General features: G+C 44.9%; 15 non-coding genes across 15 annotated transcripts; 3 read left to right on the top strand and 12 right to left on the bottom strand.

The window, feature by feature from the left end:
• Positions 1–86: 86 nt before the first annotated feature.
• Trnag-gcc (transfer RNA glycine (anticodon GCC)) lies at positions 87–157 on the bottom strand. Its single transcript has one exon. It is a non-coding gene; the product is annotated as a tRNA-Gly (tRNA).
• Positions 158–488: 331 nt separating this feature from the next.
• Positions 489–560, top strand: Trnag-ucc (transfer RNA glycine (anticodon UCC)). Its single transcript has one exon. It is a non-coding gene; the product is annotated as a tRNA-Gly (tRNA).
• A 723-nt stretch (positions 561–1,283) lies between these two features.
• Positions 1,284–1,357, bottom strand: Trnai-aau (transfer RNA isoleucine (anticodon AAU)). Its single transcript has one exon. It is a non-coding gene; the product is annotated as a tRNA-Ile (tRNA).
• A 258-nt stretch (positions 1,358–1,615) lies between these two features.
• Trnae-uuc (transfer RNA glutamic acid (anticodon UUC)) lies at positions 1,616–1,687 on the bottom strand. Its single transcript has one exon. It is a non-coding gene; the product is annotated as a tRNA-Glu (tRNA).
• Positions 1,688–2,148: 461 nt separating this feature from the next.
• Trnam-cau (transfer RNA methionine (anticodon CAU)) lies at positions 2,149–2,221 on the bottom strand. Its single transcript has one exon. It is a non-coding gene; the product is annotated as a tRNA-Met (tRNA).
• Positions 2,222–2,513: 292 nt separating this feature from the next.
• Positions 2,514–2,584, bottom strand: Trnag-gcc (transfer RNA glycine (anticodon GCC)). The gene has a single exon. It is a non-coding gene; the product is annotated as a tRNA-Gly (tRNA).
• A 331-nt stretch (positions 2,585–2,915) lies between these two features.
• On the top strand, positions 2,916–2,987 carry Trnag-ucc (transfer RNA glycine (anticodon UCC)). Its single transcript has one exon. It is a non-coding gene; the product is annotated as a tRNA-Gly (tRNA).
• Positions 2,988–3,710: 723 nt separating this feature from the next.
• On the bottom strand, positions 3,711–3,784 carry Trnai-aau (transfer RNA isoleucine (anticodon AAU)). Its single transcript has one exon. It is a non-coding gene; the product is annotated as a tRNA-Ile (tRNA).
• A 258-nt stretch (positions 3,785–4,042) lies between these two features.
• On the bottom strand, positions 4,043–4,114 carry Trnae-uuc (transfer RNA glutamic acid (anticodon UUC)). Its single transcript has one exon. It is a non-coding gene; the product is annotated as a tRNA-Glu (tRNA).
• A 461-nt stretch (positions 4,115–4,575) lies between these two features.
• Trnam-cau (transfer RNA methionine (anticodon CAU)) lies at positions 4,576–4,648 on the bottom strand. Its single transcript has one exon. It is a non-coding gene; the product is annotated as a tRNA-Met (tRNA).
• A 292-nt stretch (positions 4,649–4,940) lies between these two features.
• Trnag-gcc (transfer RNA glycine (anticodon GCC)) lies at positions 4,941–5,011 on the bottom strand. Its single transcript has one exon. It is a non-coding gene; the product is annotated as a tRNA-Gly (tRNA).
• Positions 5,012–5,342: 331 nt separating this feature from the next.
• On the top strand, positions 5,343–5,414 carry Trnag-ucc (transfer RNA glycine (anticodon UCC)). Its single transcript has one exon. It is a non-coding gene; the product is annotated as a tRNA-Gly (tRNA).
• Positions 5,415–6,137: 723 nt separating this feature from the next.
• Positions 6,138–6,211, bottom strand: Trnai-aau (transfer RNA isoleucine (anticodon AAU)). The gene has a single exon. It is a non-coding gene; the product is annotated as a tRNA-Ile (tRNA).
• Positions 6,212–6,469: 258 nt separating this feature from the next.
• Positions 6,470–6,541, bottom strand: Trnae-uuc (transfer RNA glutamic acid (anticodon UUC)). The gene has a single exon. It is a non-coding gene; the product is annotated as a tRNA-Glu (tRNA).
• Positions 6,542–6,960: 419 nt separating this feature from the next.
• On the bottom strand, positions 6,961–7,033 carry Trnam-cau (transfer RNA methionine (anticodon CAU)). Its single transcript has one exon. It is a non-coding gene; the product is annotated as a tRNA-Met (tRNA).
• Between the last annotated feature and the right edge of the window lie 20,901 nt (positions 7,034–27,934).

The following is a 27,934-nucleotide window of genomic DNA, read 5'->3' as shown; positions in this document are numbered from 1 at the left end:
CACGGAATCCCGCGGTCCATTCTCGTGGCCCACGCACTTCGAGTGCGAAAGACTCGCAGCTCCACTATCGGGGAAAAACAAAATGATGCATCGGCCGGGAATCGAACCCGGGCCGCCCGCGTGGCAGGCGAGCATTCTACCACTGAACCACCGATGCCCAGCTAGTTCGCAGCTTCCTTGTGCTTTCCGCGGCAGACGTCTGAAGGGAAAGTGGGACTGCCGTCCAGCGCCGTGGCATCCTCTCGAGAGAATGCTACAAACGCTGAATCCTGCGCTGCACTGCTTAAAAATGACGCCCGAACGCGATCGTCTTAGTAGTGTTGCGGCGCACGCACGCGACGACTCTTGCCAAAGGACGCGAAATGTGCGTAGAGACGCTGTCTGGATGCGCTCGCCTACCCCGTAATGCGCCTACTGCTGCGACCACCTTCGGCCGCCGCCGACAGGCGGGAAGCAGACACAGCGGGGCGTGCGCAGAAGAAAACCGTGCGGTGGTGGTGTAATGGTCAGCATAGTTGCCTTCCAAGCAGTTGATCCGGGTTCGATTCCCGGCCACCGCAGCCTCCGTTTTACTTCTGCGTATGAGTACTTTTGCCACGCGTCCTTAAATTAATGTTTCTTTCCCCCTCTTACTCGCTGCAGGCCACCCTATATTGTGTGCGTCGATTCCGCTTGAGTCTCGACTTGTCTCGGCTGACGCGAGAGCTGACGCTCTCCAATCGGCCTATATCAGAAGGACAAGCACGCGAAACGACTGAGAGAGGTATGGCGAGGCGGGCACAACATTACTTATGCCTCAAGTAAAGACCTGCTGCCTGTTATCGTGCATTGTGTGATTTTACATGTTCTGTCAGACAAATTCAGTTTTATTACTAGTACATTTCTTTTTTTCTTTGTTGAAAATTTTACAACACGCTCCTTCTTTTCACTGTGGCCGCACGGCGCGACTTGGCATACCGAGAGGCAAAACGTGGCGCCAGTGCCCTTGACCGAATAGCGCTGCAGCTCCGAAACCGACGAGAAAAGAGAAATACGAATTGAAACTGTCGGCAGCGCCCTGTGTTCGCAGGCGGTCACCCGCCCAAGCACTGACAACGCCCAGCGTCGCGCAGTAGCGGTGATCGGACGAGAAACAGTGTGTTCAGCGTGCTGTGACCTGTGAAGTGTTTTAGCGCGTCCCGACAAGTCGCTTTCGGGTCCCCTATCTGCTCCCACACGATTTCTTAGTCACCACACTTCCCCGCCGAAATAGGCGTTGCCTTTTTTAAATAGAAAAATCGTATTGGCCCGTGGGGGGATCGAACCCACGACCTTCGCGTTATTAGCACGACGCTCTAACCAACTGAGCTAACGGGCCTCGGTGCACACTGTCTTCCAGCACTTAGAGGGAGTAGCTCTGCGTATTTACAGGTAACATTTCTATGGTAGCAGTCCAACAGTGGACCAGCGTCTCTCCTCCCTTTATTCCGCTGCTCGTAGTAATTTCATTGCGTGCCCGTTTCTCTCGACTGTTTTCAGCTCACGTTTATGAACCAGTAGCTATAACGCGAGGAGGACGTGAAAACAGCATTTCGCTCTGTCCAAACTTGTCGTGATTTGTTCCGAAAAAATTACATTCCGGTACCGGGAATCGAACCCGGGCCTCCTGGGTGAAAGCCAGGTATCCTAGCCACTAGACCACACCGGACGCGCACACTTTTTTCGGGGTTTACACCCCCTCCACTGGCTTTCCGTGTCGCACTTTCCCTGTTTGCGACCATCTTTTCGCGCTCCCATGCCGAGGCGCGCATGGCAAAAGTCACAGTCCGTTGCTTTTGGCCTCGTTGTTACAGGGGTAGGAGGAAAAGCAAACCTGTGAGTAGTAATATTTATTTACTTATTTCGCAAGTAAAGACCTGCAGCCTGTCGTTATACAGGTATAGCAGGCCATACACTGTGTGACTTTACATGTTATATCATACGAAATTCAGTTTTAGTACTAGTACATTTTTTCTTGAAAATTTCACAAAAGAACTGCAAGTAGTAATAACGGGAAGTAAGCATTTTCACGCTGAGTTGTTGAAACCTTGTGGATAACAAACTACAAGCTGTTTTGCTCCTTCTCAACCCCAGAGCCGTCAATTCAGCTGTGAACGAAAGTAAATTAAACGCCCCGGGTGAGGATCGAACTCACGACCTTAAGATTATGAGACTTACGCGCTGCCTACTGCGCTACCGAGGCACGTGATTGCCAAACCTTCTGGAATCTCGGCAAGTAGCAAATACTAGTGGTAGAGAGTCTGCACTTGCTGGCTCATTTTTTCTGTTACTACACGTGCATTCCCAGCGCTGCAGGCAACTTGCGATGCTAGGCCGACGCCAGTATGTACAATAGCACGCAGGAGTCCAAACGAGAAGACGTGCGCGCTGCGTGTTTGGCTGTTTCCACACGGAATCCCGCGGTCCATTCTCGTGGCCCACGCACTTCGAGTGCGAAAGACTCGCAGCTCCACTATCGGGGAAAAACAAAATGATGCATCGGCCGGGAATCGAACCCGGGCCGCCCGCGTGGCAGGCGAGCATTCTACCACTGAACCACCGATGCCCAGCTAGTTCGCAGCTTCCTTGTGCTTTCCGCGGCAGACGTCTGAAGGGAAAGTGGGACTGCCGTCCAGCGCCGTGGCATCCTCTCGAGAGAATGCTACAAACGCTGAATCCTGCGCTGCACTGCTTAAAAATGACGCCCGAACGCGATCGTCTTAGTAGTGTTGCGGCGCACGCACGCGACGACTCTTGCCAAAGGACGCGAAATGTGCGTAGAGACGCTGTCTGGATGCGCTCGCCTACCCCGTAATGCGCCTACTGCTGCGACCACCTTCGGCCGCCGCCGACAGGCGGGAAGCAGACACAGCGGGGCGTGCGCAGAAGAAAACCGTGCGGTGGTGGTGTAATGGTCAGCATAGTTGCCTTCCAAGCAGTTGATCCGGGTTCGATTCCCGGCCACCGCAGCCTCCGTTTTACTTCTGCGTATGAGTACTTTTGCCACGCGTCCTTAAATTAATGTTTCTTTCCCCCTCTTACTCGCTGCAGGCCACCCTATATTGTGTGCGTCGATTCCGCTTGAGTCTCGACTTGTCTCGGCTGACGCGAGAGCTGACGCTCTCCAATCGGCCTATATCAGAAGGACAAGCACGCGAAACGACTGAGAGAGGTATGGCGAGGCGGGCACAACATTACTTATGCCTCAAGTAAAGACCTGCTGCCTGTTATCGTGCATTGTGTGATTTTACATGTTCTGTCAGACAAATTCAGTTTTATTACTAGTACATTTCTTTTTTTCTTTGTTGAAAATTTTACAACACGCTCCTTCTTTTCACTGTGGCCGCACGGCGCGACTTGGCATACCGAGAGGCAAAACGTGGCGCCAGTGCCCTTGACCGAATAGCGCTGCAGCTCCGAAACCGACGAGAAAAGAGAAATACGAATTGAAACTGTCGGCAGCGCCCTGTGTTCGCAGGCGGTCACCCGCCCAAGCACTGACAACGCCCAGCGTCGCGCAGTAGCGGTGATCGGACGAGAAACAGTGTGTTCAGCGTGCTGTGACCTGTGAAGTGTTTTAGCGCGTCCCGACAAGTCGCTTTCGGGTCCCCTATCTGCTCCCACACGATTTCTTAGTCACCACACTTCCCCGCCGAAATAGGCGTTGCCTTTTTTAAATAGAAAAATCGTATTGGCCCGTGGGGGGATCGAACCCACGACCTTCGCGTTATTAGCACGACGCTCTAACCAACTGAGCTAACGGGCCTCGGTGCACACTGTCTTCCAGCACTTAGAGGGAGTAGCTCTGCGTATTTACAGGTAACATTTCTATGGTAGCAGTCCAACAGTGGACCAGCGTCTCTCCTCCCTTTATTCCGCTGCTCGTAGTAATTTCATTGCGTGCCCGTTTCTCTCGACTGTTTTCAGCTCACGTTTATGAACCAGTAGCTATAACGCGAGGAGGACGTGAAAACAGCATTTCGCTCTGTCCAAACTTGTCGTGATTTGTTCCGAAAAAATTACATTCCGGTACCGGGAATCGAACCCGGGCCTCCTGGGTGAAAGCCAGGTATCCTAGCCACTAGACCACACCGGACGCGCACACTTTTTTCGGGGTTTACACCCCCTCCACTGGCTTTCCGTGTCGCACTTTCCCTGTTTGCGACCATCTTTTCGCGCTCCCATGCCGAGGCGCGCATGGCAAAAGTCACAGTCCGTTGCTTTTGGCCTCGTTGTTACAGGGGTAGGAGGAAAAGCAAACCTGTGAGTAGTAATATTTATTTACTTATTTCGCAAGTAAAGACCTGCAGCCTGTCGTTATACAGGTATAGCAGGCCATACACTGTGTGACTTTACATGTTATATCATACGAAATTCAGTTTTAGTACTAGTACATTTTTTCTTGAAAATTTCACAAAAGAACTGCAAGTAGTAATAACGGGAAGTAAGCATTTTCACGCTGAGTTGTTGAAACCTTGTGGATAACAAACTACAAGCTGTTTTGCTCCTTCTCAACCCCAGAGCCGTCAATTCAGCTGTGAACGAAAGTAAATTAAATGCCCCGGGTGAGGATCGAACTCACGACCTTAAGATTATGAGACTTACGCGCTGCCTACTGCGCTACCGAGGCACGTGATTGCCAAACCTTCTGGAATCTCGGCAAGTAGCAAATACTAGTGGTAGAGAGTCTGCACTTGCTGGCTCATTTTTTCTGTTACTACACGTGCATTCCCAGCGCTGCAGGCAACTTGCGATGCTAGGCCGACGCCAGTATGTACAATAGCACGCAGGAGTCCAAACGAGAAGACGTGCGCGCTGCGTGTTTGGCTGTTTCCACACGGAATCCCGCGGTCCATTCTCGTGGCCCACGCACTTCGAGTGCGAAAGACTCGCAGCTCCACTATCGGGGAAAAACAAAATGATGCATCGGCCGGGAATCGAACCCGGGCCGCCCGCGTGGCAGGCGAGCATTCTACCACTGAACCACCGATGCCCAGCTAGTTCGCAGCTTCCTTGTGCTTTCCGCGGCAGACGTCTGAAGGGAAAGTGGGACTGCCGTCCAGCGCCGTGGCATCCTCTCGAGAGAATGCTACAAACGCTGAATCCTGCGCTGCACTGCTTAAAAATGACGCCCGAACGCGATCGTCTTAGTAGTGTTGCGGCGCACGCACGCGACGACTCTTGCCAAAGGACGCGAAATGTGCGTAGAGACGCTGTCTGGATGCGCTCGCCTACCCCGTAATGCGCCTACTGCTGCGACCACCTTCGGCCGCCGCCGACAGGCGGGAAGCAGACACAGCGGGGCGTGCGCAGAAGAAAACCGTGCGGTGGTGGTGTAATGGTCAGCATAGTTGCCTTCCAAGCAGTTGATCCGGGTTCGATTCCCGGCCACCGCAGCCTCCGTTTTACTTCTGCGTATGAGTACTTTTGCCACGCGTCCTTAAATTAATGTTTCTTTCCCCCTCTTACTCGCTGCAGGCCACCCTATATTGTGTGCGTCGATTCCGCTTGAGTCTCGACTTTGCTCGGCTGACGCGAGAGCTGACGCTCTCCAATCGGCCTATATCAGAAGGACAAGCACGCGAAACGACTGAGAGAGGTATGGCGAGGCGGGCACAACATTACTTATGCCTCAAGTAAAGACCTGCTGCCTGTTATCGTGCATTGTGTGATTTTACATGTTCTGTCAGACAAATTCAGTTTTATTACTAGTACATTTCTTTTTTTCTTTGTTGAAAATTTTACAACACGCTCCTTCTTTTCACTGTGGCCGCACGGCGCGACTTGGCATACCGAGAGGCAAAACGTGGCGCCAGTGCCCTTGACCGAATAGCGCTGCAGCTCCGAAACCGACGAGAAAAGAGAAATACGAATTGAAACTGTCGGCAGCGCCCTGTGTTCGCAGGCGGTCACCCGCCCAAGCACTGACAACGCCCAGCGTCGCGCAGTAGCGGTGATCGGACGAGAAACAGTGTGTTCAGCGTGCTGTGACCTGTGAAGTGTTTTAGCGCGTCCCGACAAGTCGCTTTCGGGTCCCCTATCTGCTCCCACACGATTTCTTAGTCACCACACTTCCCCGCCGAAATAGGCGTTGCCTTTTTTAAATAGAAAAATCGTATTGGCCCGTGGGGGGATCGAACCCACGACCTTCGCGTTATTAGCACGACGCTCTAACCAACTGAGCTAACGGGCCTCGGTGCACACTGTCTTCCAGCACTTAGAGGGAGTAGCTCTGCGTATTTACAGGTAACATTTCTATGGTAGCAGTCCAACAGTGGACCAGCGTCTCTCCTCCCTTTATTCCGCTGCTCGTAGTAATTTCATTGCGTGCCCGTTTCTCTCGACTGTTTTCAGCTCACGTTTATGAACCAGTAGCTATAACGCGAGGAGGACGTGAAAACAGCATTTCGCTCTGTCCAAACTTGTCGTGATTTGTTCCGAAAAAATTACATTCCGGTACCGGGAATCGAACCCGGGCCTCCTGGGTGAAAGCCAGGTATCCTAGCCACTAGACCACACCGGACGCGCACTTTTTTCTCCAGGTTTACACCCTCTCCAGACGCTTCCCTTGTCGCACTTTCCCTGTTTGCGAGCATCTTCTCGCGCATGGCAAAAGCCACAATCCATTGCTTCTCGCCTCGTTGTCACAGGGGTAGGAGGAAAAGCAAAGCTGCAAGTAGTAATATTTATTTACTTATTTCGCAAGTAAAGACCTGCTGCCTGTCATTATATAGCAGGTCATACATTATGTGACTTTACATGTTATGTCACACGAAATTCAGTTTTATTACCGGTACTTTTTCCTCTTTTGCAAAAGAACTGCAACAAGTAATAACGGGAAGTAAACATTTTTATGCTGAGTCGTTGAAGCCTTGTTGGTAAGAAACTACAGAGTGTTTCGCTCCTTCGCCACCTTAGGGCCGTCAACGAAAGTAAATCCAATGCCCCCGGTGAGGATCGAACTCACGACCTTAAGATTATGAGACTTACGCGCTGCCTACTGCGCTACCGAGGCATGTGATGGATACACTTCCTGGTATCTTGGTATGTAGAGAATACCAGTGGTACAGAGTCGGCACTTCCTGGGTCATTTTTTCTGTTGCTACACGTGTATTCCCTGCGCGGCAGCCAACTTGCGATGCTAGGCCGACGCCAGTATGTACAATAGCACGCAAGAGTCCAAACGAGCAGTCGTGCGCGCTGCATGATTGGTTCTTTCAGCACGGAATCCCGCGGTTCATTCTCATGGCTCACTCACTTCGAGTTAGAGAGCGAAAGACACGCAGCACCACTATCGGAGAAAAAACAAAATGATGCATCGGCCGGGAATCGAACCCGGCCGCCCGCGTTGCAGGCGATCATTCTACCACTTTTTTTTCCTTTTTTAAATTTTTTTGTGCCTCCCAACTCCCCTTATAGCTTTCCTTACTCTCACCAAATTATACCTTCTTCGGCGAGCTTCAACGATTTATTTGCTGGACTGTCGGACTCCGTTGAACATAGGAATAATTTTAAAACAAAATCATCCTCTTCTCAGTTGGTATGTGGTCCTCTTCCATAGAAAATGAAGAAAGAAAAGGAATTATAGCGCGTAATTCGTGTACGGTATTCTTTCCTCCGGCGTTTTAACACTTCTGCTGGTTTGTCAACTAAAGTCCAATTCTACTTAAAAGGAAAATCTTCTCCCTCTTGCCGAGCGTGAGTCACCCCGGTTGAGGAGAGAGTTTATGTCTTTGTGCGCACCACACAAATGAAATATAAATTCACGTAAAGTAATTAAATAAAATCTCGACAGTCCGGGAACGGAAAAAACTCTTCTGCAATCATGAACGTTCCACATAAAACAGGCTATATCGTCCAAAATTACTCATGAAGTCTCGTGAACAAAATGAACGTTCTCAAAATTCAAAGGACACTCCTCTCTTGGAAATTAAACCTGATAGGCCCTAGTTTTTTTGATGGCACAATCCACGAGCCATAACACAAACAAAACAAGTAAAAGTGAGAAAAAAGAAGTAAAAAGTGGAAAGCGGGAACTCAGTAAATCTCAGTTCCAGGTGTTGTCCGCAGTTCTATTTCATAGTCGTAATCCAAGGCCGCCTTCAAAAAATTCGCAAACAGTTCGCGAAATTTAACGCAGTCTTTCAGTTTCACATACTGGGCCCACAAATAGTCCAGGTATATCACAGTATCAGTGACGGCCATATCTATAAGGGCATAAATTGTATGCCCTAAGATCCAGACAGTGGCATTACTCTTCTTCCACGGGAAGGCTTTGAAGTTAGGGACTACCACACGACGAAGAGACACGAGGTGAGGAGGTGTTCTGTTAATGTGGGCGACCATTCGTTGACACAGTCGCCATACCGTCGACACCGATGCACATTCAAATTGATGTTCCCGTGTGTCCACATCTCCACATCTTCCGCAGTTGGCAGAGGGGAGGAGATGAATGTCAGCAAGCCGCTGGTTCGTCGCTAAGGTGTTGTTGACGATCTTGAACCAGAGCGCACTCACGTCCGACGGCAACACCGGGTTGTTGATGTTGGCCCACACCTTCACCCATTCCACCAGTTTATGACGCGGACGTTGTCCAGTCAGGGCAACGTAGAGGCCGCTGGCGGTCCTGTGCCTGTCGGTAGCCGTTGACAGAGCGGCACTTCTAGTACGGGATGGCCGCGAGAGAAAGGGGCGCCGCTTCAGAATGTGGGCGGTAGAGCTCCAGAAGTGCCGTGGTGGTTCCTGCCGGGTTGTCGGATTGCAGGGTGGCTGTCCGGTGGACGAGCAGCGCGCCGCACTTGCCTGGAACGTCGGTGAAACCGAGGCCGCCCAGCTGCTGGTCGATGGCACAGGTCGAAGCCTTGACTTTAAAAATTTCATGCCGCCACAGGAGGTAGTAGACCGCCTGCGAGATCGCCCTCCCTATCGGCTTCGGAACACTAAGCAGTGTTAATAACAGCCACACGTTGATGTAAGTTGAGTCGGCGACCTGAGTGGCTACGACATAGGGCCTTCACAGTACCAAGAATTCGCCTCCAGTTTAAAACTTGCATTTTTTGTGGGCACGCTACTATGTCGAGTCCTAGAATTTTGTGGGTGTGCACAACGCGGAACCAGTCCTGTTCAGCATACAATGCTCGCCGACCCAGCGGTACTAACACTGTTTTCCGCGTATGTAGAACGGCGCCAGAGGCACGTTCGTATAACAGCAAAACATCGCGCACTCTGTCCAAGTCGTGTGTCTGCCCCATGAAAAGTCCCACGTCGTCAGCATAGGCAGCACACTTGAGAGAGACCTGACAGACCTGGACACCTTCAATGATGCGGCCGGCTGCGCGCAAAAACGGGTCGAGCACAATGACGAATAGGAGCATTGCTAAAGGACAGCCCTGTCTGACCGACCTTGTGACAGGGATGGGCGCCGACTGCCAACCATTGATTACGATTACTGAAGTCGCCGACGTTAAAAGATTCCTTAAAGCGGTGAGAAAGTGGCCGCCGAAGCCCAGTTTTGTCATTACGGAGAAGAGATAATCGTGTCCGATACGGTCAAATGCATTGGCAAAGTCGATGGAGAGAATTCCAGCGGACAGGCCGTTTATGGACGCGTACGCGACCACGTCTCGATATGAAGCCACCGCATGAAAGATGCTGCGACGTTTCACACCACACGACTGGAACGGACTGATGACCATGTCCATCACCACATTAAGTTTCGTTGAAAGGCACCGCGCCGCCAGTTTATAATCTCCATTTAAAAGTGTGATAGGGCGTAGCGCCTCAACACGGCATGCTGTCGGTGTCTTTGGAATCAAAATAATACGCCCTTCAACGAACTTCGAAGGGACCGCAGCACCACGAACAATTTCATTTATCATGGTCGTCAATGTCTCACCGAAAATATCCCAATAAGCCAGGTAAAATTCTACTGGAAGACCATCTGGACCTGGAGACTTCCCCCGACGACACGAGCGCAACACATCTTTCACATCGGCCAGTGACATCATCTCATCCAGTGACTGTCGGTCAGAGTCGGAGATGACAGGATCCAATTCATCTAACAGAAACGAAAGTGCTACATCGTCGACAGCAATCCGTCCGAACAATCTCTTAAAATGGTCGGAGACGTGGGGAACGATCTCATGCTTCGCCGTGAGACGAGCACCAGTGTCCGTGATGAGAGCGGTAATTACTTTCCTCCGCGCCAACCGTTTCTCGCGTGCCAAGTGGTAAAGCGTTGGCACCTCTTCAAGTGTTGCAGACAGCGGTCGGCTCCGGATCAGAAGTCCTTTCGCCTTTTGGAGTTGAAGATTGAGTATCTTATTTTTAACCCTATGTAAACGTGCACGTAAGTTTTGACCGGGCGCCACGGGTGCATCAAGCGCATCTTGTAGGCACTGCTGATAAAAGGCAAGGGTGCGCCTCTCCCAAAACGACACCTCCCTTGCCTACACCATTCCGACATTGCGCAACTGCCGTTTCACGAAGTCGATCCATCACTGTAATATCGAGTCATAGTTACCACGTTTTTCGGAACAATGTTGCCATACGTCCTGAATCTCGAAAAGTAATCTGAAGGCAGAGAGATGACGGGTATTTAATTTCGAAGTGTGGGAAGGTGGCGACTGCCGAGTGGCCTGTAAATGTACGTCACACACAACGCCACAGCGGTCACTAAAAGCGACAGGGTGGACGGTTACTCGCTGAAGGTGGTGTCGAAGTGGTCGCGACACACAAATTCGATCGATCCTGCTGGCATCGTTCAGATAAAAATGAGTGTTCTGCGTCGTGGCTGGATGAAAATGACGCCAAACATCAATTAAGTCAATGGTTACAATTAACTGACGAAGTTCCGGGCACATGGTAGCCGTAGAAAACTGATCGACTGAGGCAGTAACACAGTTGAAGAAGCCGCCGACTGTGACAGTGCTGGTCGACGTAAAGAACGGAATGACATATTGATTATAAAATACAGACCGAGCAGGCTTGTGTTCGGTGCCAGTTGGGGCGTAAATACTAATAAATGTGACATGCTGAATGGTACATGACAGTAGGTGGCCATTCGGTAAAAATTGAACGTCATTTGGATAAAATATAGTTTTATAAAGGACAGCAGTGCCACAAGTACCTTCAACATTAATTTAATAGATGACATCGTAGCCAGGGACGTTATCGAAGCGCTTAACAGTGACTTCTTGGAAGAGAGCAACGTCATAGCCTCCCAAATTTAAAAGTAAACTTTATGCGCAGCTATTATGCAATTTACATTGAGTTATAAAACTGAGAAAACCGTCAGATGTTGACGAGCGGCGGCCATTTAAAACAGAGACACTCAAGTAGTAGCAAGAAAATGAAAACGTAAGCTTCAGATGCCGCGTCGTAAGCACACCAATAAAAAGGTTACGAAGCGCTGCAATGCATAACACAACTCGTGGACAATACAGTGGAGAAAATAACTTTCGTCGTGCAGGAACTGCATTACATAACATCTCCGGTAAACGGGGCACGAATTGCAAGAGGTCCACCTAACAAGACGCTAATGAGATCCAGGGTCGTCCTCCTCCTGCTTCCACCAGGGCGTCTCCGCTGGTCGGTCGGTCTGTTGGGTTCGACCGCCAGCGGTGTCTGTGGACGTGGCCTCGTCCGCCTGTGTCGTGGCTTCACCGGCGGCCGAGGTTTCCGAATGCCTGCGTGTGCGCTGCGGGAGCTGCTCGCTGCTGTGCTCGCTTTTGCGCTTCGCCGCAGCCACACCCTGTTCGCGTGCCGTGTTTAAGAAAACCTTGAGATGTTCTGTTTGCTCTCTTGTACGTTCCTGGCGCCCAGAGCTTTCAGAGGGAGGGGGGCACGATGTCGGAACCTCACTCTCACTGCCACTCTCTGATCCGAGAGTGCTCGGTAAATCATCGGACTTCTGAATCCTACTACTCTTACTTTTGTTTTTCTTCGTACGCCCTTTCTTCACCGCGAGGGGAACTTCGTCAGGTGGAGGAGGAGGCGATAAAGAAATGTCCATCTCTTCCGGAATCTCCACAGGTGTACTAACCAAAGCAACCGGAATCTCATGATTAAGCGAATCTGACTCTTCCAAGGCTGAGGAAAAATGGGAGTGTGTTTCATCCGGTCCTGAGGTTCGCCAACAGTTAAGTTCGCTTCAATTGGCACGTCCTCAGCACGTACGGGGCCCGCTTGTCGGGATTGTGATACTGTGCCCGCTACTGCTTCACTCACAAGGGGAGGCCGCCAATTGTGAAATTCAGATTCGATTCATACTGCGCTTAATAAAAGCTCGAGGCCAGAAGAGGCCCCTCGCTGTGTCGTGGTGGTGTAATGGTCAGCGTAGTTGCCTCCCAAGCAGTTGATCCGGGTGCAGCCAAACCGTGTCAAAATCATGCACAGTAGTACTACCAGTTTTTTTTAAATTAACTTTTCTTCCATTATTTGTACTATACTGACTAGGAAACAAGCATTACTTAGTGGAAAGTGCCAACTACTCATTATTATTATTAGATATTTTTAAATGATTTCCTTTACTTTGTGCCTATACAATTCTATTCATTACTCACACTCTCCTTTCTGCTTCTCTTATATAATATGACAAAATTTTCTCTCTTCTTCAATTTAGGAATATTCTGTAGTATATGTAAAAAAAGTTTCTTCGACTTCTGCTCCATCTATCAAGGCGATGTTTCCCTCATACTGTCCCACTTAACAGTGTAACTAGAGGAAAACATACACAATGTGCCTGTGGCATCACAAGTGCATCACATCCAGAAACATAAACTCAAAATCAATGCATCGATGCCAAATATAAACTGTTATGTCTGTGCTGCAATGTCGACCCCCTAAAAAAAAAAAAAAAAGGTCATGTAAAAGAGTTTAAGGAACAACAATAAGAGAAAAACGAAAAAGAAAATATAAAAACGAAAACATATAAAATGACAGTAATATTAACCAACACTATGAATTTAATAGTTTAATAGAATAAAATGTCTTTTTTTAATGTATCGTTGTTAATATACTTAAATAAATATATATGGTTACAACAAAAAATAATATGCCCGGACACCACATTCGGTTTATATATCTGCGTATCAGCATTTTTGTCGCGGGCCCTTAAATTAATGTTTTTTTTTTCCTCCTTACACTCCCAGGACGCCAGCCTGTAGTCTGTCTCTGTGCCTCGACTTTGCTCAACTGACTAGAGAGCTGACAATCGGCCTATATTAAAAGGACAAGCACGAACAACGACTGAGAGAGGTAAGGATAGGCGATGAGATGGACACACAACACGCTCCTACATTTCACGGTGGCCGCGTGGCGTATGTATATCCTTAGAGAAGAAATGGCTTAACATTAAAGATTCCTAAAGCCGAGAAAAACAGAGATTAACCGGTAAAAGTGATTCTGCAGATGCGAGAAAGACGCCAAATCTGTATTTGAATCTCCTATCGTTTCTAAATGTTACCACTCTACCGCAGCGTGTCACCTGAGTTATTGGAGTATTGGCTACAACTTAACACAGGGATTTCTAAAAATTTGAATTAATTTGTAAGAAACTAATTTTTTATATTTTAATGAAAATTCACTAATTTTTGTGCCATTTTTGGTTTATAAATTAAACAATATACAGGGTTTTTGGAAAAAGCCTGTGTTAAGTTATGCAGAATGGACTGTGTAACATTTCCGGATAATTTGTAGCAAAGCAGTTTGGTAGAACCTGAGAAAAGGTGTATGTCTAAGAAAAAGTAAAACTTTTGGGAATCGAGCGATGAAGTTTGTATTACCTTTTTAGAGCATTCCAGGACCATAGGATGTATTTTCTTCAACTTCTGCAGTCTCTTCCAGCTTTCTTTTTGTCCTCCTCATATTTACTCCAGCTTGTATTTCTAGGCTGTTTGCAGCCCTGCCAGCAGCCCGACCACGTTCATTGTCTAATGCAAGTATCGTTCATACGATATTGAAACCTATCTTCATTCCTAAATTTCGCAATTGTTTGCACCTTAGAACATTGCCATCACTGAAATTAGCTTCTGCATCATACACAACAAAGTCAAAGGTTTCTATTCCAACAAACACAGTCTTGGGGATTCCGGACCATATAACATTATTTGCTTTTTCATTCAGATTTTGAGTTTTTCCATGAACACACTTTTTCAGCAGTTCATGTGCTGCTAAGTCTCTAAAAATAGGTTTTATCACCTACATTACCGCAGCAGTTAGCAATCCCTTATTGTATTCACACCAACTGTTTTCTCCTTTGGGACACAAGTAATGATGAGGACTTTCGTCGGATGTTGAAGTATCAAAAAAATTATCCCCGACAGCCTATTTCGTTTCATCGACACTGTGTGTGTTTTGTCTAGTAGCCATTCCACAATAGTTCTGTATTTTGTCAATTGCACAGTCAGTTAACCTTACTTTCCCATCCAACCCTTTACCATCACTGAGTTTTTGGTTTTTCTACGAAGCTTTAAGTCGCTGAAGTCTTGATCAGATTCGTTTCTGAACGTGTCCAATACCCTCAAATTTTTGCACTACATCATTATCACCATATGGCTTCAGTTCTTGAATATGTTTGAAACTTTTAGAACCACCGTCACCGAGGTAATTCACCTAACGCGCTTTATCACACGTAACAGAACGTTGAAATATTCTAGCAGCACCAATCACTTCTATTCCTCTACTACTGCCACTATAGTTAGCTGTGCAATTATTTTCGTGTGTAACTTTTTTTTCTGTGGACACCTACAATATTTAGATGTTACTGCTACGTCTAAGACTTTCCCTGTATACATACAGGTGGCAGATACTACGCCATTAAGAGATGTCTATCCCGCTTACGACAGATACCATCGAATGCTAGAGTCAAGTCCCTGTAACCACTATTTTCTGTTACTGCCTCTTCCACAGCTTTCTTCATAGGTTCTATATAGACATCTTCTACTTTAGACCTTATACATCTATTTTTGGTTGGGGAATTTGGAACATCCATCATGCCACAGAAAACTGCATCTGCAGTAGCACCCCTACCAATTGTACGCAAGGCATATACAAATCCAATGTTGTATTCATAGCTAATTGCTACCATTTTTTTAAAATGGAGGTATTGCAACATTATTCAAAAATGCGGTCATGTAGGAACACTTGCCACAATTCAGTTACATTTCACTGGCAAGTTCTACGTGATATTTTTTTATAGAGGGTTCCAGACCTACTTCACTACACTGAATATGTCTTACACAGTTTGTAAAAATTCCATTGAGAACTGACATGTCAAATATTTCATTCAAATCCGATTCACCCATAGAACATTCAAACTTTTCAGTAACTGAACAAAGCTTCCTCTGCGAAGTACTTTCTTTCTCATTTTCATTGCAGTGGGCAGGTGTACCAGCAAGGTTAGATTCACACACTTGGTTATCGTCTTTATTGTTTATGTTAATAACACCTACCTTTAGCTTTTCAACTTTTCCCCTTTTCTTAAAAGCCTTCAGAGTATTTCTAGTCACTTTACTTCACCCAAGATTATCCTTCAATAAAACAGATACTTCAACCAACAGAATTCACTACGAGTATTTTCAGGACTACAAAACAGTAAATAAACATGAAACGCTTATTTTCTCTCACATCATTAAAATGTAGATGATGAACATGTAATTTCATGAGTATAACATTTGACAGAAGTTTAACAGTGCCACAGTGGGTCACATACATGCAGAACATATTTCAAAAATATTTTAAAAATAGTGGTAGTCTTCTGAACTGAATAAATTATACATAATTGAAAGAGGAAAGTCTATAGATTTTAAAAATTCAAAAATAAAAATGGATCATTTCATCATTTTGAACCTTTCTGGAGCCCCTTAAGCAATGCTGGTTTTCCATGCATCTCAGTGTTTACGACATCATCTCTCCTGAATCATGTGTTACATAATGATACAATTTCTCAGGTACATTCAATGGTATATGTGGATACGTCTGCAAAGTATGTTGTGAACAGAGCTAGTAGTAAAGAAGTAATAAATTAAGACGTCAGTCTGATGCTGACATTTTACTTCATGATCAGCGAAATTTAGTACGGTAAGCAATAAACTTACTTCATTTCATTATTTTCTTGGAGTTTCTAGCGAGAAAAACTTGTGAAAATGTTTGAAACCGTGTGCAAATTGACGAACAAGTATAAGTCTCCTCAATTTCAAACAGTATATGAATGTAGTGTGGGACATTTGCGCGTTATGAGTTACGCTGTCGCCAGACACATACAGGGTGTAACTATATTCCCCTTACAAACTGAGGACAGGTTCTTTGTACCGAAAGAAGAAAAAAAAAATCTAGTTAACGTGGGCTCGTAATGAATACCTGAAGAGCTGTGAGCACTTGTCGATCAACGCTACTATAAAACGTCTCTTCTATGGAACAAGTGTTCTTAGCTCTTAGAGCCCATGTTTACTGGACTTTTTTCCTTTTTTGGTCCATACTACTCCCTCCCAAAACATGGGAAGCAAAGAGACTGCATTTTAGAACCCATCCGTTCTAGACTTTTTCTTGTTTTGGTGTAAGGAACCTGTCCTCAAGGACTGTAAAGTGAATTTAGCTACAGCCTGTATGTAGTTTCAAACATTAGAACTTGACATACTGCGTTACTCCTTCAACTTAAGATTAAACCCTTCAATGTGGAGATTATGCCAGGGTTTTACATTTTTAAAGTCGCTCAATAATCATGTGAAACACTGAAAATCCAATTTTTGTTGCCCCTTGAGGCTGTTAGATAAGAAACCTACAGCAAGAACTGTTCATTGTGCACCGCTGTTTAGCAATACAGATGACATCATTAGTTCAGGCTGAAGGCTTAGTGATTACTGTATTATCGAATTCATGGATCAAATTCAGTTTATTGCCCTTCTCTCTGCCATTTCGCACTTCTGTGCCAGAATGATGCCATAAACTGTATGAATGATTTTTGACTCGTTTACTGAAACAAAAACTTCTTCAGAGTTCTCATTAGAACGTTTGCAAAATTTTACTTTCTATCCTATTGAAAGCTAACTGCATCGTTTTTCTTGTGCTCATTTTGGTTTCCTTGAGCTTTACTTTGCGAACAAGATTATGACTTACTTTATATGTGTGACGAACTTTTCTTTGCTTTCGTAGCAGTATGATCGGCCCCAACTCAGCAGTTCTGTCAGGAGGGTCAAAATTGATCTAGATCAACTGCTTCGGGTGGTTGCTTTGACAGGCATAGATTTGGTTCCTGTTGATGCTTTTGGTAGGTGGGACTTCACAAAACATGGATTGCATCTCACTAACAAATGGAAGGGTAAATTGGCTGGGATGATAGCAAAATCTTTAAAGAGGGAGGGGGGTGGAGCACTGAAACGAATGGGAGTACCTTGTTTAGGCTAAGATCAGTGTCCAGTGATTCAACACTGAATGAAATGGAGCTCAGACAGGCAGGTAGTAGAGATGCCAAAATATCATAAGATTCTCACAAAAGTACAGTGAAAAAAATGTTAGTATGTTGCATCATAATATAATATGAAGCAGATGAGTTTCTTGTTTGTTTAGAAGATTTAGAAACTGAGGGTGGAATAGATGTACTATGCCTGCCTGAACATCATATAATCGCAGATACGGAAAAGGTGCAAGTAAGTGGATATAAGCTTTCAGCCCATGTAAGTAGAGACACTATGGAGAGAGGAGGGGTCAAATAGTTGCACAACGTTACAGGCCTATTTCACTGATGTCAGTCTGTTTCAGAATCTTGGAACACGTTTTATGCTCAGCGTATTTTGCAGCTTCTGCACACCAAAAATCTTCTCTGTAGGAATTAACAAGGATTCCAAAAACAATGATTGTGTGAAACCCATCTCACCCTGAGACTCGGAAAGTAGTAGATGCAAGAGTTCGGGTATATATTGCATTCCTTGACTTCCAGAAGTCGTTTGTACCATTCTGCACTGTTACTTAATGAACAAACATATAAGCACACACAATATTAGAGCAGCTGTGTGACTGGATTGAAAAGTTCCTACCAAACACAACATAGCATAGCATGACATTCTTAACAGAGAAATATTTTCAGATATAAAAGTAAGTACAAGTACACCCCAAGGGAGAGTTATAGGACCTTTAACTTTCACAATACATGTAAATGACCTAGTTAATCACATGGGAAATTCCATGAGGCTTTTTGCAGACGATGCTGCTGTACACACAGAGCATGTTAGAAAATTGTAATGAAATGAAGGAGGAACTGCAGAGGGTCAACACTTGGTGCAGGGAGAGGCAGTTGACCCTGAACATTAAAAAATGTAAAATGTTGAATATAAATAGGCAGAAAGTCCCATTATTGTATGATTATATTTGCAGTCACATCTGTAAATATCTAGAAGTATACGTACAGACTGACTAAAAGCGGATCAACTACGTAAAACTAATCACGGGTAATGTAGATACCAGACTGAGAATCATTTGAAGAATTCTCAGGAAATGTAGTCCACCCATAAATTAGGTAAAAGTAGGTAACTCACAAAACATTCATTTTATAAGTGATTCAATATTGCTAGATAGTTAGGGATCCATAGCAGCTAGAATTGATAGAGAAAACAGAGACGATCCAAATGAGGGCGGCACATTCTGTTACAGGTTCATCTACTAAGTGCAAAAGCGTCATGGAGATGCTCAGCCAGCTCCAGCGGCAGACATTGTTGAAGGACCATACTGATTCACTACGTGGTTTACTGCTAACACTCAGAGAGTACTTTTCTGGAATAGTAAATCAATATGTTACTTCTTCCTGCTCGTAATTGGAAAAGACACTAGAGGTAAAATGGGAGAGTTCTGAGCTCACATGGAACTTACCACCAACCATTTGTCTTGTGAACCAGTCGTAACTGGAACAGCAAAGGGGGAAGTTGAAAGTTGTACACAGAGAACTCTGTTGCACACCGTCAGGTGGATTGCAAAGTACAGAAGACATAGACTAAGTCGAAACAAGAGACTGATTGATGTAGCATTGAAAAAATGCAAGTAAATGTTTCTTGGTACTTATTTGTTGCATTGTCCACCATTCAGATTTAGAGTTCTGTAACTCATTGTGAAATTAGACTTCCTGTTTTATTCTCTATGAAAAAATATTTTTATGTAGGTTTTCCCGTAAGTACATTATAATGTTGCCTGCCAGTTTTTGTACAATTTACAGTGAGCTTTCTTACTAGTTCTTCGCAAAATATTACAGGTAGTTCTGTGGGTGCTGCATTGACCCTCCCTCTCTATGGGATGATCATTCACTTCCTCAACTGGCGGGCTGTGTTTTATGTCACTGGCACAACTGGAATATTGTGGTTTATCAGTTGGTGGTGTCTTATGTATGACAACCCAGCTGACCATCCCAGAATTAGTGAGTCAGAGCTCAAACACATACAAAATGGCATTGGGGACAGTGTTTCTGAAAAGAAGGTGAGTATTACAACAGCACAAAAGTTAGCATCAAACAAGGTTATATCACAGGTTGAGAATGATAAACATATCGGTATGATATGTCTGTCTATGAAAAATTTGTGTATGTGAAGTTATGAGTTAGCTGTGGAAATTGACTCTGAATATCTACTACTATTTTACAAATGGTTTGAATAAATCCCACAGCGAAAGAGAGATTTCATATATGTGTAATCAGTCAAATTTTATGTTAATTGTCAGAAGCAGTTAAGCTATTTCTGTAAAATGTACTAACAACCAGTTATGACTTACGATAATTTTCTCATATTGATAATTATGGTAATTACTCCTAAATTATTTTATTTGAAACTGGGTATCAGTAAATGAGAAATTCTCACTTAAAAGGTAATCGAACTTATGATTTCAACTTAGCCTTCACTTTAGATTATTGTCCAATTTACAGAAACAGACTTACAGTCTAGTCACATAGTGACTGGGAAAAGTTCTCAAAATTTGCCCCTTTATATTTTTTGTGGTGTTACTACAAATTTCACCTTTGCAACTTCCATAGAAACATAAGTAACTAACAAAAAACATTTATTTGATTTCTTCCAGTTTCTTACTCATAATTTGGAAAACATCTACATCTACATGGATACTCTGCAAATCACATTTATATCCTTGGCAGAGGGTTCATCGAACCACCTTCACAATTCTCTATTATTCCAATCTCGTATAGCGCGCGGAAAGAACGAACACCTATATCTTTCCATACGCGTTATGATTTCCCTTATTTTATCGTGGTGATCATTTCTCCCTATATAGGCCGGTGTCAACAAAATATTTTCGCATTGGGAGAGGAAAGTTGATGACTGGGATTTCGTGAGAAGATTTCTCCGCAACGAAAAACGCCTTTCCTTTAATGATGCCCAGCCCAAATTCTGTATCATTTCAGTGACACTCTCTTGCATATTTCGTGATAAAAGAAAATGTGCTGCCTTTCTTTGAACTTTTTCGGTGTACTCCATCAGTCCTGTATGGTAAGGATCCCACACCGCACAGCAGTATTCTAAAAGAGGACTGACAAACGTGGTGTAGGCATTCTCCTTAGCAAATCTGTTACATTTTCCAAGTGTCCTGCCAATAACTCGCAGTCTTTGGTCAGCCTTCCCCACAACATTTTCTATGTGTTCCTTCCAATGTAAGTTGATGGTAATTGTATTTCCTAGGTATTTAGTTGAATTTACGGCCTTTATACTTGACTGATTTATCGTTTAACCGAAGTTTAACGGATTGCTTTTTGCACTCATGTGGGTTACCCCACACTTTTCGTTATTTAGTGTCAACTGAAAATTTTCGCACAATTCAGATATCTTTTCTAAATCGTTTTGCAGTTTGTTTTGATCTTCTGATGACTTTATTAGTTGATAAACGGCAGCGTCATCTGCAAACGAGACGGCTGCTCAGATTGTCGCCCAGACCGATTACATAGCTAAGGAACGGCAAAGGGCCTGTAACACTATCTTGGGGAACGCCAGAAATCACTTTTGTTTTATTTAATGACTTTACGTCAATTATTACGAATTGAGACCTCTCTGACAGGAAGCCCAAATAAAGTCACATAACTGAGACGATATTCCATAACCACACAATTTCACTTTAAGCCGCTTATGTGGTACAGTGCCAAAAGTCTTCTGGAAATCCAGAAATACGGAATCGATATGAAATCCCTTGTCAGTACTCAACACACTCTTTTGTATTTTCTGCCACGTTTCGAGACAAAGTTTCGTTGTGGAAAGTGTTATAAGCATCTTGCATTGAAGTCCGCGCTAAATTTCGAGCTTCTGTAAAAGATCGCCAATATTGGGGATTTTTTTTTTAATTTGGCATGTTTGTTTCATTGTCTCTGCAACAGTATTCTGACCCGTTTTGTGTACCAAGGAGGATCAGCTCCGTCGTTTGTTAATTTATTTGGTATAAATCTCTCAATTGCTGCTGGTACTGTTTCTTTGAATTCAAGCCACATCTGGTCTACACTTATATCATTGATTTGGAAGGAGTGGAGATTGTCTCGCAGGAAGGCGTCAAGTGAATTTTTATCTGCTTTTTTGAATAGGTATATTTTTCGTTTATTTTTGGAGGATTTGGGGGATACAATATTCAATCTCGCTACGACAACTCTAATCCCTGAATCGGTTTTGATGTTCGTTATTAACTCAGCATTATTTGTTGCTAAGAGGTCAAGTGTGTTTTCGCAACCGCTTACTATTCGCATGGGCTCATGAACTAACTGCTCGAAATAATTTTCGAAGAACGCGTTTAGCACGATTTCGGATGATGTTTTATGGGTAACTCCGGAATTAAACATGTAGTTTTGCCAACATATCGAGGGTAAATTAAAGTCGCCACCCACTATAATTGTATGAATCGGGTATGTGTTTGAAACCAAATTCAAGTTTTCTTTGAACCTTTCAGTAACTGTATTATCTGAATTGGGAGGTCGGTAAAAGGATCCATTTATTATTTTGTTCCGGTTGCCAACAATGACCTCTGTCCATATTAACTCACAGGAAGTATCTACTTCAATTTCGCGACAAGGTAAACTACTTGTAACAGCAATTAATAGGCCACCGCCAACCGTGTTTAGCCTATCCTTTCGGAACAGCGTTAGGTTCTTCGCAAAATTTCGGCTGTGCTTATCTTCGGCTTTAGCCAGCTTTCAATGCCTATAACGATATGAGCATCAGTTCTTTCTATTAGCGCTTGGAGCTCTGGTACTTTCCCAACACAGCGACGAATATTTACAACTGTTATACCTATGGTTCCTGTATCTACGTTCTACCTGTGTTCGGCGTGCACCCTTTGTGGCTGAAGCCCTTCTTGTGTTTTCCCAGGACCTCTAATCTAAAAAAAACGCCCAGTCCCCGCCACACAGTCCCTGCTACCCGTGTAGCCGCCTCCAGCGTATATTGGTCACCTGATCTATTCAGGAGAGTCCGAAACCCGACCACCCTTCCGAACCCGACCACCCTTTGGCGCAAGTCGAAGAATCTGCAACCTACACGGTCGCAGAACCGTCTGAGCCTCTGATTCAGACCCTCCACTGGGCTCTCTACCAGAGATCCGCAGTCGGTTCTGTCGACTATGCTGCAACTGGTCAGCTCTGCCTTCATATTGCAAGCAAGACTGACATCCTTTACAACTGCCGTTAGCTGCTCGAAACCAGACAGAATCTCTTCTGATCCAAAGTGACACACATCATTGGTACCGATGTGAGCAACCACCTGCAGTTGGGTGCACCCTGTGCTATTCATGGCACCTGGGAGGACTCTTTCCACAGCTGGAATGACTCCACCCAGTATGCACACGGAGTACACTTTGGTTTTCTTTCCCTTCTTGGCAGCCATGTCCCTAAGGGACCCCACAATGCACCTAACATTGGAGCTCCCAACTATCCATAATCCTACCCTCTGTGATTGTCCGGTCCTTGCAGACAGGCAACAGAATCTGGCTCAACAACAGCGACAGCCAGAGACAGCACCTGGAACCTGTTTGTCAGACAAACCGAGGTGGCCTTACGTGTGGCCTGCCTTGGAAGTCTTTCGCCACCTGCTACTCCCTGGGGCGACCTAACACTCTACCACAGGTAAGGGTTCAACCTCAGTGCGAGCAGTAACAGGGCTGGCCAGCGGTGAGGACCGATCGGAGGACTCTGACGTGCTGGACGTCCGTTGGATCCCCACAGCCGGCCCACAACAGTGGTGCCCATCCACTGCAGCCTCCTCAAGCAGTGTAACTGAAGCCCTCACAGCCTGAAGCTGAGAGCAAAGTGTCACCAACTCGGCTCGCATCCACACACAACAATTGCAGTCGCTGTGCATACTAAAGACCGTGGAACACTTAAACTATGCAGATAAACGGACTATCAGCACGTGCTGCGCAACTCTACTGTAGACCCTCACGAAAACGCAGGCACTGTGTCTAATAAATTAGATTTACACACGGAGATTGAGAAACCTAACTACCGAAGCACTCAAGTGAAATTACAAGTTCCTAATCAGGGGCGAATGATTTATTTAATATGTCACAGAATCGATTTACTTTCCGACGCAAACGAAAACGCGAAAACTGAGGCTATTAGATATTAAGTAAACACGCAGAAACGCAAGAAACTAAACTATTAAAGTACATAGATTATATTACAAAATTCGCTCCTACTTAGAAATTCGTAAAAGTCACAAAATCAGTTACTTCCCTGTTGCTGCATGTGTCGCGGCCGGCTACCACTACCTGACATGCATATTTTGAGTAACACTGTTCATCACTAAGTTCAACAATGCTAAATCCCATACAGTTTTCATCCTGAGGATTTTCTTTGTCTGGTGCATCATTTTGGATCAAGTATGCACTGAAAGTATAAGCTGCAAAGTTTTGTTTAGTGTCTGCTTTGTTTGCTTTTCACTTTTAAATACATTAATTCGCTCATTCATTCAATCACAGCCTCCATGGTCATCAACTTGCTCCCTCCATTTCTGTTTCAACTTTTATATTATAAGACTTTCACCTGGGGCCCAACCTCCCCCACTATTACTTCCTACCAGGTTTAACTTGGTTTCGTGAAGTCCCATTAGCTACTTTCGTTCTCTCACTCAGTGTGTTCTTTGGGTTTTTTAAAATAGTGTTGAGAAAAGTACAGTCTTAGACATAAAAAGTGGCCGCCGGCCGGCCGCCACAGTGACTAGAGGCCTGGCCAGACAGAATGCGGCCTGGCCGCCCGGCCTGTGGCCTTGAAACGCAGCCGGCAGGCCGCACTGTTGAATGTCTCGTTACTGTATGGCGGCGGCGGCGGTCACACAGAGTGTTGCTCCGACGCACCGGCACGCGGCCTGCCGCACCGGCCGCCGCCGGGTTGTCACAGATCACAGATTCGCCGCAAGCCGGAGCGGCTGCTTGCCTCTGTTGGCACACTGAAAGCACCGGCGTGAGGCGGTTTTTGTGTTGCAGCTCGTAGTGCACGCACCATGGACACAGAAAGACTTACAGAGGAGGTGAGACAGTACAACTTTTTGTATGATACACACGATCCTGATTTGGAGGTGAATACTTTTGCCCTCGATGTACTCTTAATAGAAAGCTGTATTCTCAGAAATGTTGGTGTCACTGTGACGTCCATAATTTCCAATATCAACTACTGTAAACTCGTAGTATGGATCAACGATCGCCAGGAGAACCAGCGAAAAGAATTGTTTGTAACAGAAGAACTGGGATCCACTATCCTTTGGGCATTTTAACCTGATATGCATTCCGTGTATGCTTCCAAGGCAGTTCGGAAACCTCTTAAGTTCTAGAAATCTTTCTTCAGATTTCTTCCACATCTCTGTTGTAGGGGTAGGTAAATACTTGAGTTGTAGAACAGTCCATATTATCTGGCACACTTGTTTCACAATTTCTGAAGTTGTAGAACGTCCTAACCGAAAAGAAAAAGCTGTGCTCTGGTGACTGTCACCTGTAGTCGAGTATGTTGAAAAGATTAAAATAAATTATGCCGATAGAACGAACAGATAAGTTAACGACCAAAGATATGTTTGTTTAAACTCAATGACAGTGTTATGAATACAATGAAACAAAAGAATCTATTAAGTAGGAAGTTCTCTCTAGCGGGATATATGGAACTAGATGTTACTATCGTTTGTTGTATTCGTAAACACTGCAGATAAATTTATCACTCCACTTGTAACTGCGTTGTGCGATAGCACTTTCTTCCGCCGAACCTTCCATATGATACAGCAAAAGTGAAATGGAATAAATTATATGACTTCTGTTTGTAGCACAAAGAGGCCAGAAATGGTAAAACTTACGTCAAACAAATGGCTAGTCTGTGCCTTGTATCAATTGGCTTTCTCCAGTTCGTTGTGCACTTCTGGGTGCTACATTATATCAGGCGATGCAGTTCCTCGAAACATTCTCGCGACATACGAAAATATGTTAAGAACCTTGTAAGTAGGCTGTTTACGTTTTCTTATTGGTAACGCCACGTAGCGCTCTGTATGAAAAATCACTGGCTGTGCTGTGCGCAGTCTGTGGCTAGTTTGCATTGTTGTCTGCCATTGTAGTGTCGGGCAGCAGCAGCTGGATGCTAACAGCGTGTAGCGTTGGGCAGTTGGAGGTGAGCCGCCAGCAGTGGTGGACGTGGGGAGAGAGATGGCGGAGTTTTGAAATTTGTAAGAATTTGTGTCATGAACTGATATATATATTATGACTATAAAGGTAAATACATTGTTTGTTCTCTATTAAAATCTTTCATTTGCTAACCGTGCCTATCAGTAGTTAGTGACTTCCGTAGTTTGAATCTTTTAGTTAGCTGGCAGTAGTGGCGCTCGCTGTATTGCAGTAGTTCGAGTAACGAAGATTTTTGTGAGGTAAGTGATTTGTGAAACATATAGGTTAATGTTAGTCAGGGCCATTCTTTCGTAGGGATTTTTGAAAGTCAGATTGCGTTGCGCTAAAAACTATTGTGTGTCAGTTTAAGCACAGTCGTGTATAATTGTTCGAAGGGGACGTTTCATATAGACCAGTCTTGTAATAATTTTTCAAAGGGGACGTTTCAACCTATCTTCGTCACACTCTAGATCAATACACAGACGATGGTATTCTCCTAAGCTTTCTCTCTTGCTAGTAATGTCGAGCGCCCAACATCTCCTCATCTTGGTGCCATTTCGTATCGCTAGTGCGAGCTACTCGTTTCCTTGCACAAAGATAACGTGTCCCGCGCGAAGCTTCCAAATCGTCTAACGCCAAGACAGTCGCGCTACGCATGCAAGCTTAATAAGGGGGTTCGGCCCTTTCCACAGTGTTAACAGCTGACGCATCAAGAGTCGCTGCGGCCAGCCGTTGCCTGTGTGGCGTCCCTGGCCACTGACGGGTGCTGCCCACCGCTGCGCCGTCCGTCTCAGCGGCAGTCCTGATTCTGTCTGGCCAGGCCTTAACTCCGAGTCGTTCACTTAAGGTGGCCAATGAAACTGACCGCCCCTGACAACTCTTAAGTCTGGCCATCTGCACAATCTGGCAACACTGTAAGATGCGGAAGTGTTAGGAGGAAGTGTTGTCTCCTTCCGAGATAGTCTCGGATTGGGTGAGCCCGTGGTCGCGTGGTAATCATCGTGCATTCTAAACTTATAGTCGCCAGTTCGCATTCAACTGTCTTTTTTTTTTTTTTTTTTTTTCCACCACATTTCGGTCTAACGTTATGAGTCTGATTGAACATCGAAGATAGTTCACTTAACATTCTACCCACCAGCAATAAAAAGTATTCCAGAAACAATTCCGCAGGGCAGCTCGTGGCTGCGTCGCGATCGTAACAGCTTACGCTCGGGCGTTTCCTCGCTCTTCAGCGGCTACCGGCCACCAACCAGACGCTACCCGCCGACTGAAATCCGGCGCCGCCCTTGCGAAGGTGGTGCGACGCTGTCAGTGTGTGTATCAACTGTCATTTTCGAATTTGAAGTTCTAGTTATCATCTTGCAGTTAAGCACTGGATTTTGCTTACTTGAAAATCATGAACTACAGTAAAGTATTGTAAAATTGAGTCGCAAGTGGAAAAAGGTGTAACATCTCCAACACAACGTTTACTTTTGGTGTAACAGAAGGGTGAATACAGAGGAGGCAGCTAGAATGATTTGAACGGTGTGTGGAGCGAGTGCTTTTGGGAAAAATACGCCAGAAAAAGATATTCTTGTTTCAACAAAGATCGTTCTGGCATGAATGATTTTCCACATTAAGAAAGTCTCGACTACTGATATATGTAATAATTATCGTTCTAACATCATACAACATTTGCATTCAACACGCAAAGTTCAGAAGTCTGGTGTAGGATAATTCTAAACAACAAAAATCAACGGAGTGGCTATTATTGAACGTCATCAGGTTCTACGGGCGTAGAATTTGTAAACAACTTTAGCATTGTCAGATTGTTTTAGATATTGTGAAAGAAAATTCTGCTGATGATTAATTTCTCTTTGATGTTTACTGTTGCGTTAAGTAAACTAATGGCAAATGCAATTAAAATATTCACTGTACTAATACAAATAAATTCAGCTTATTATAGAAACATCATGCCGGCAGTCTATCTCAATAAAGCATTAAGGGGCATTAATGGACTAAGACGATTAAACCTATATTAACACGAATTGGTAGGATATTACCGACTTCTGACTTCGAAAAGACCTGTATTTATTTCATTTCTTTTATCATTCGCAAGGATTATGAAAATGTGGCATCTCATAGATAAAATTATGTATTCATTCAATGAAAAATATGTCGGAAGAAAACAAGAATTGCACTATGAAATTGGCAGGACCTTAAGGTTTTCGCTCGGACATTAACAAGGGAAGCTCCCCATCGCACCCCCCTCAGATTTAGTTATAAGTTGGCACAGTGGATAGGCCTTGAAAAACTGAACACAGATCAATCAAGAAAACAG

Source organism: Schistocerca gregaria, chromosome 2, assembly GCF_023897955.1.
Source record: "Schistocerca gregaria isolate iqSchGreg1 chromosome 2, iqSchGreg1.2, whole genome shotgun sequence".
NCBI lineage: Eukaryota > Metazoa > Arthropoda > Insecta > Orthoptera > Acrididae > Schistocerca > Schistocerca gregaria.
The sequence above is the reverse complement of the archived record's forward strand: the minus strand, read 5'-3'. Positions and strand labels throughout refer to the sequence as shown.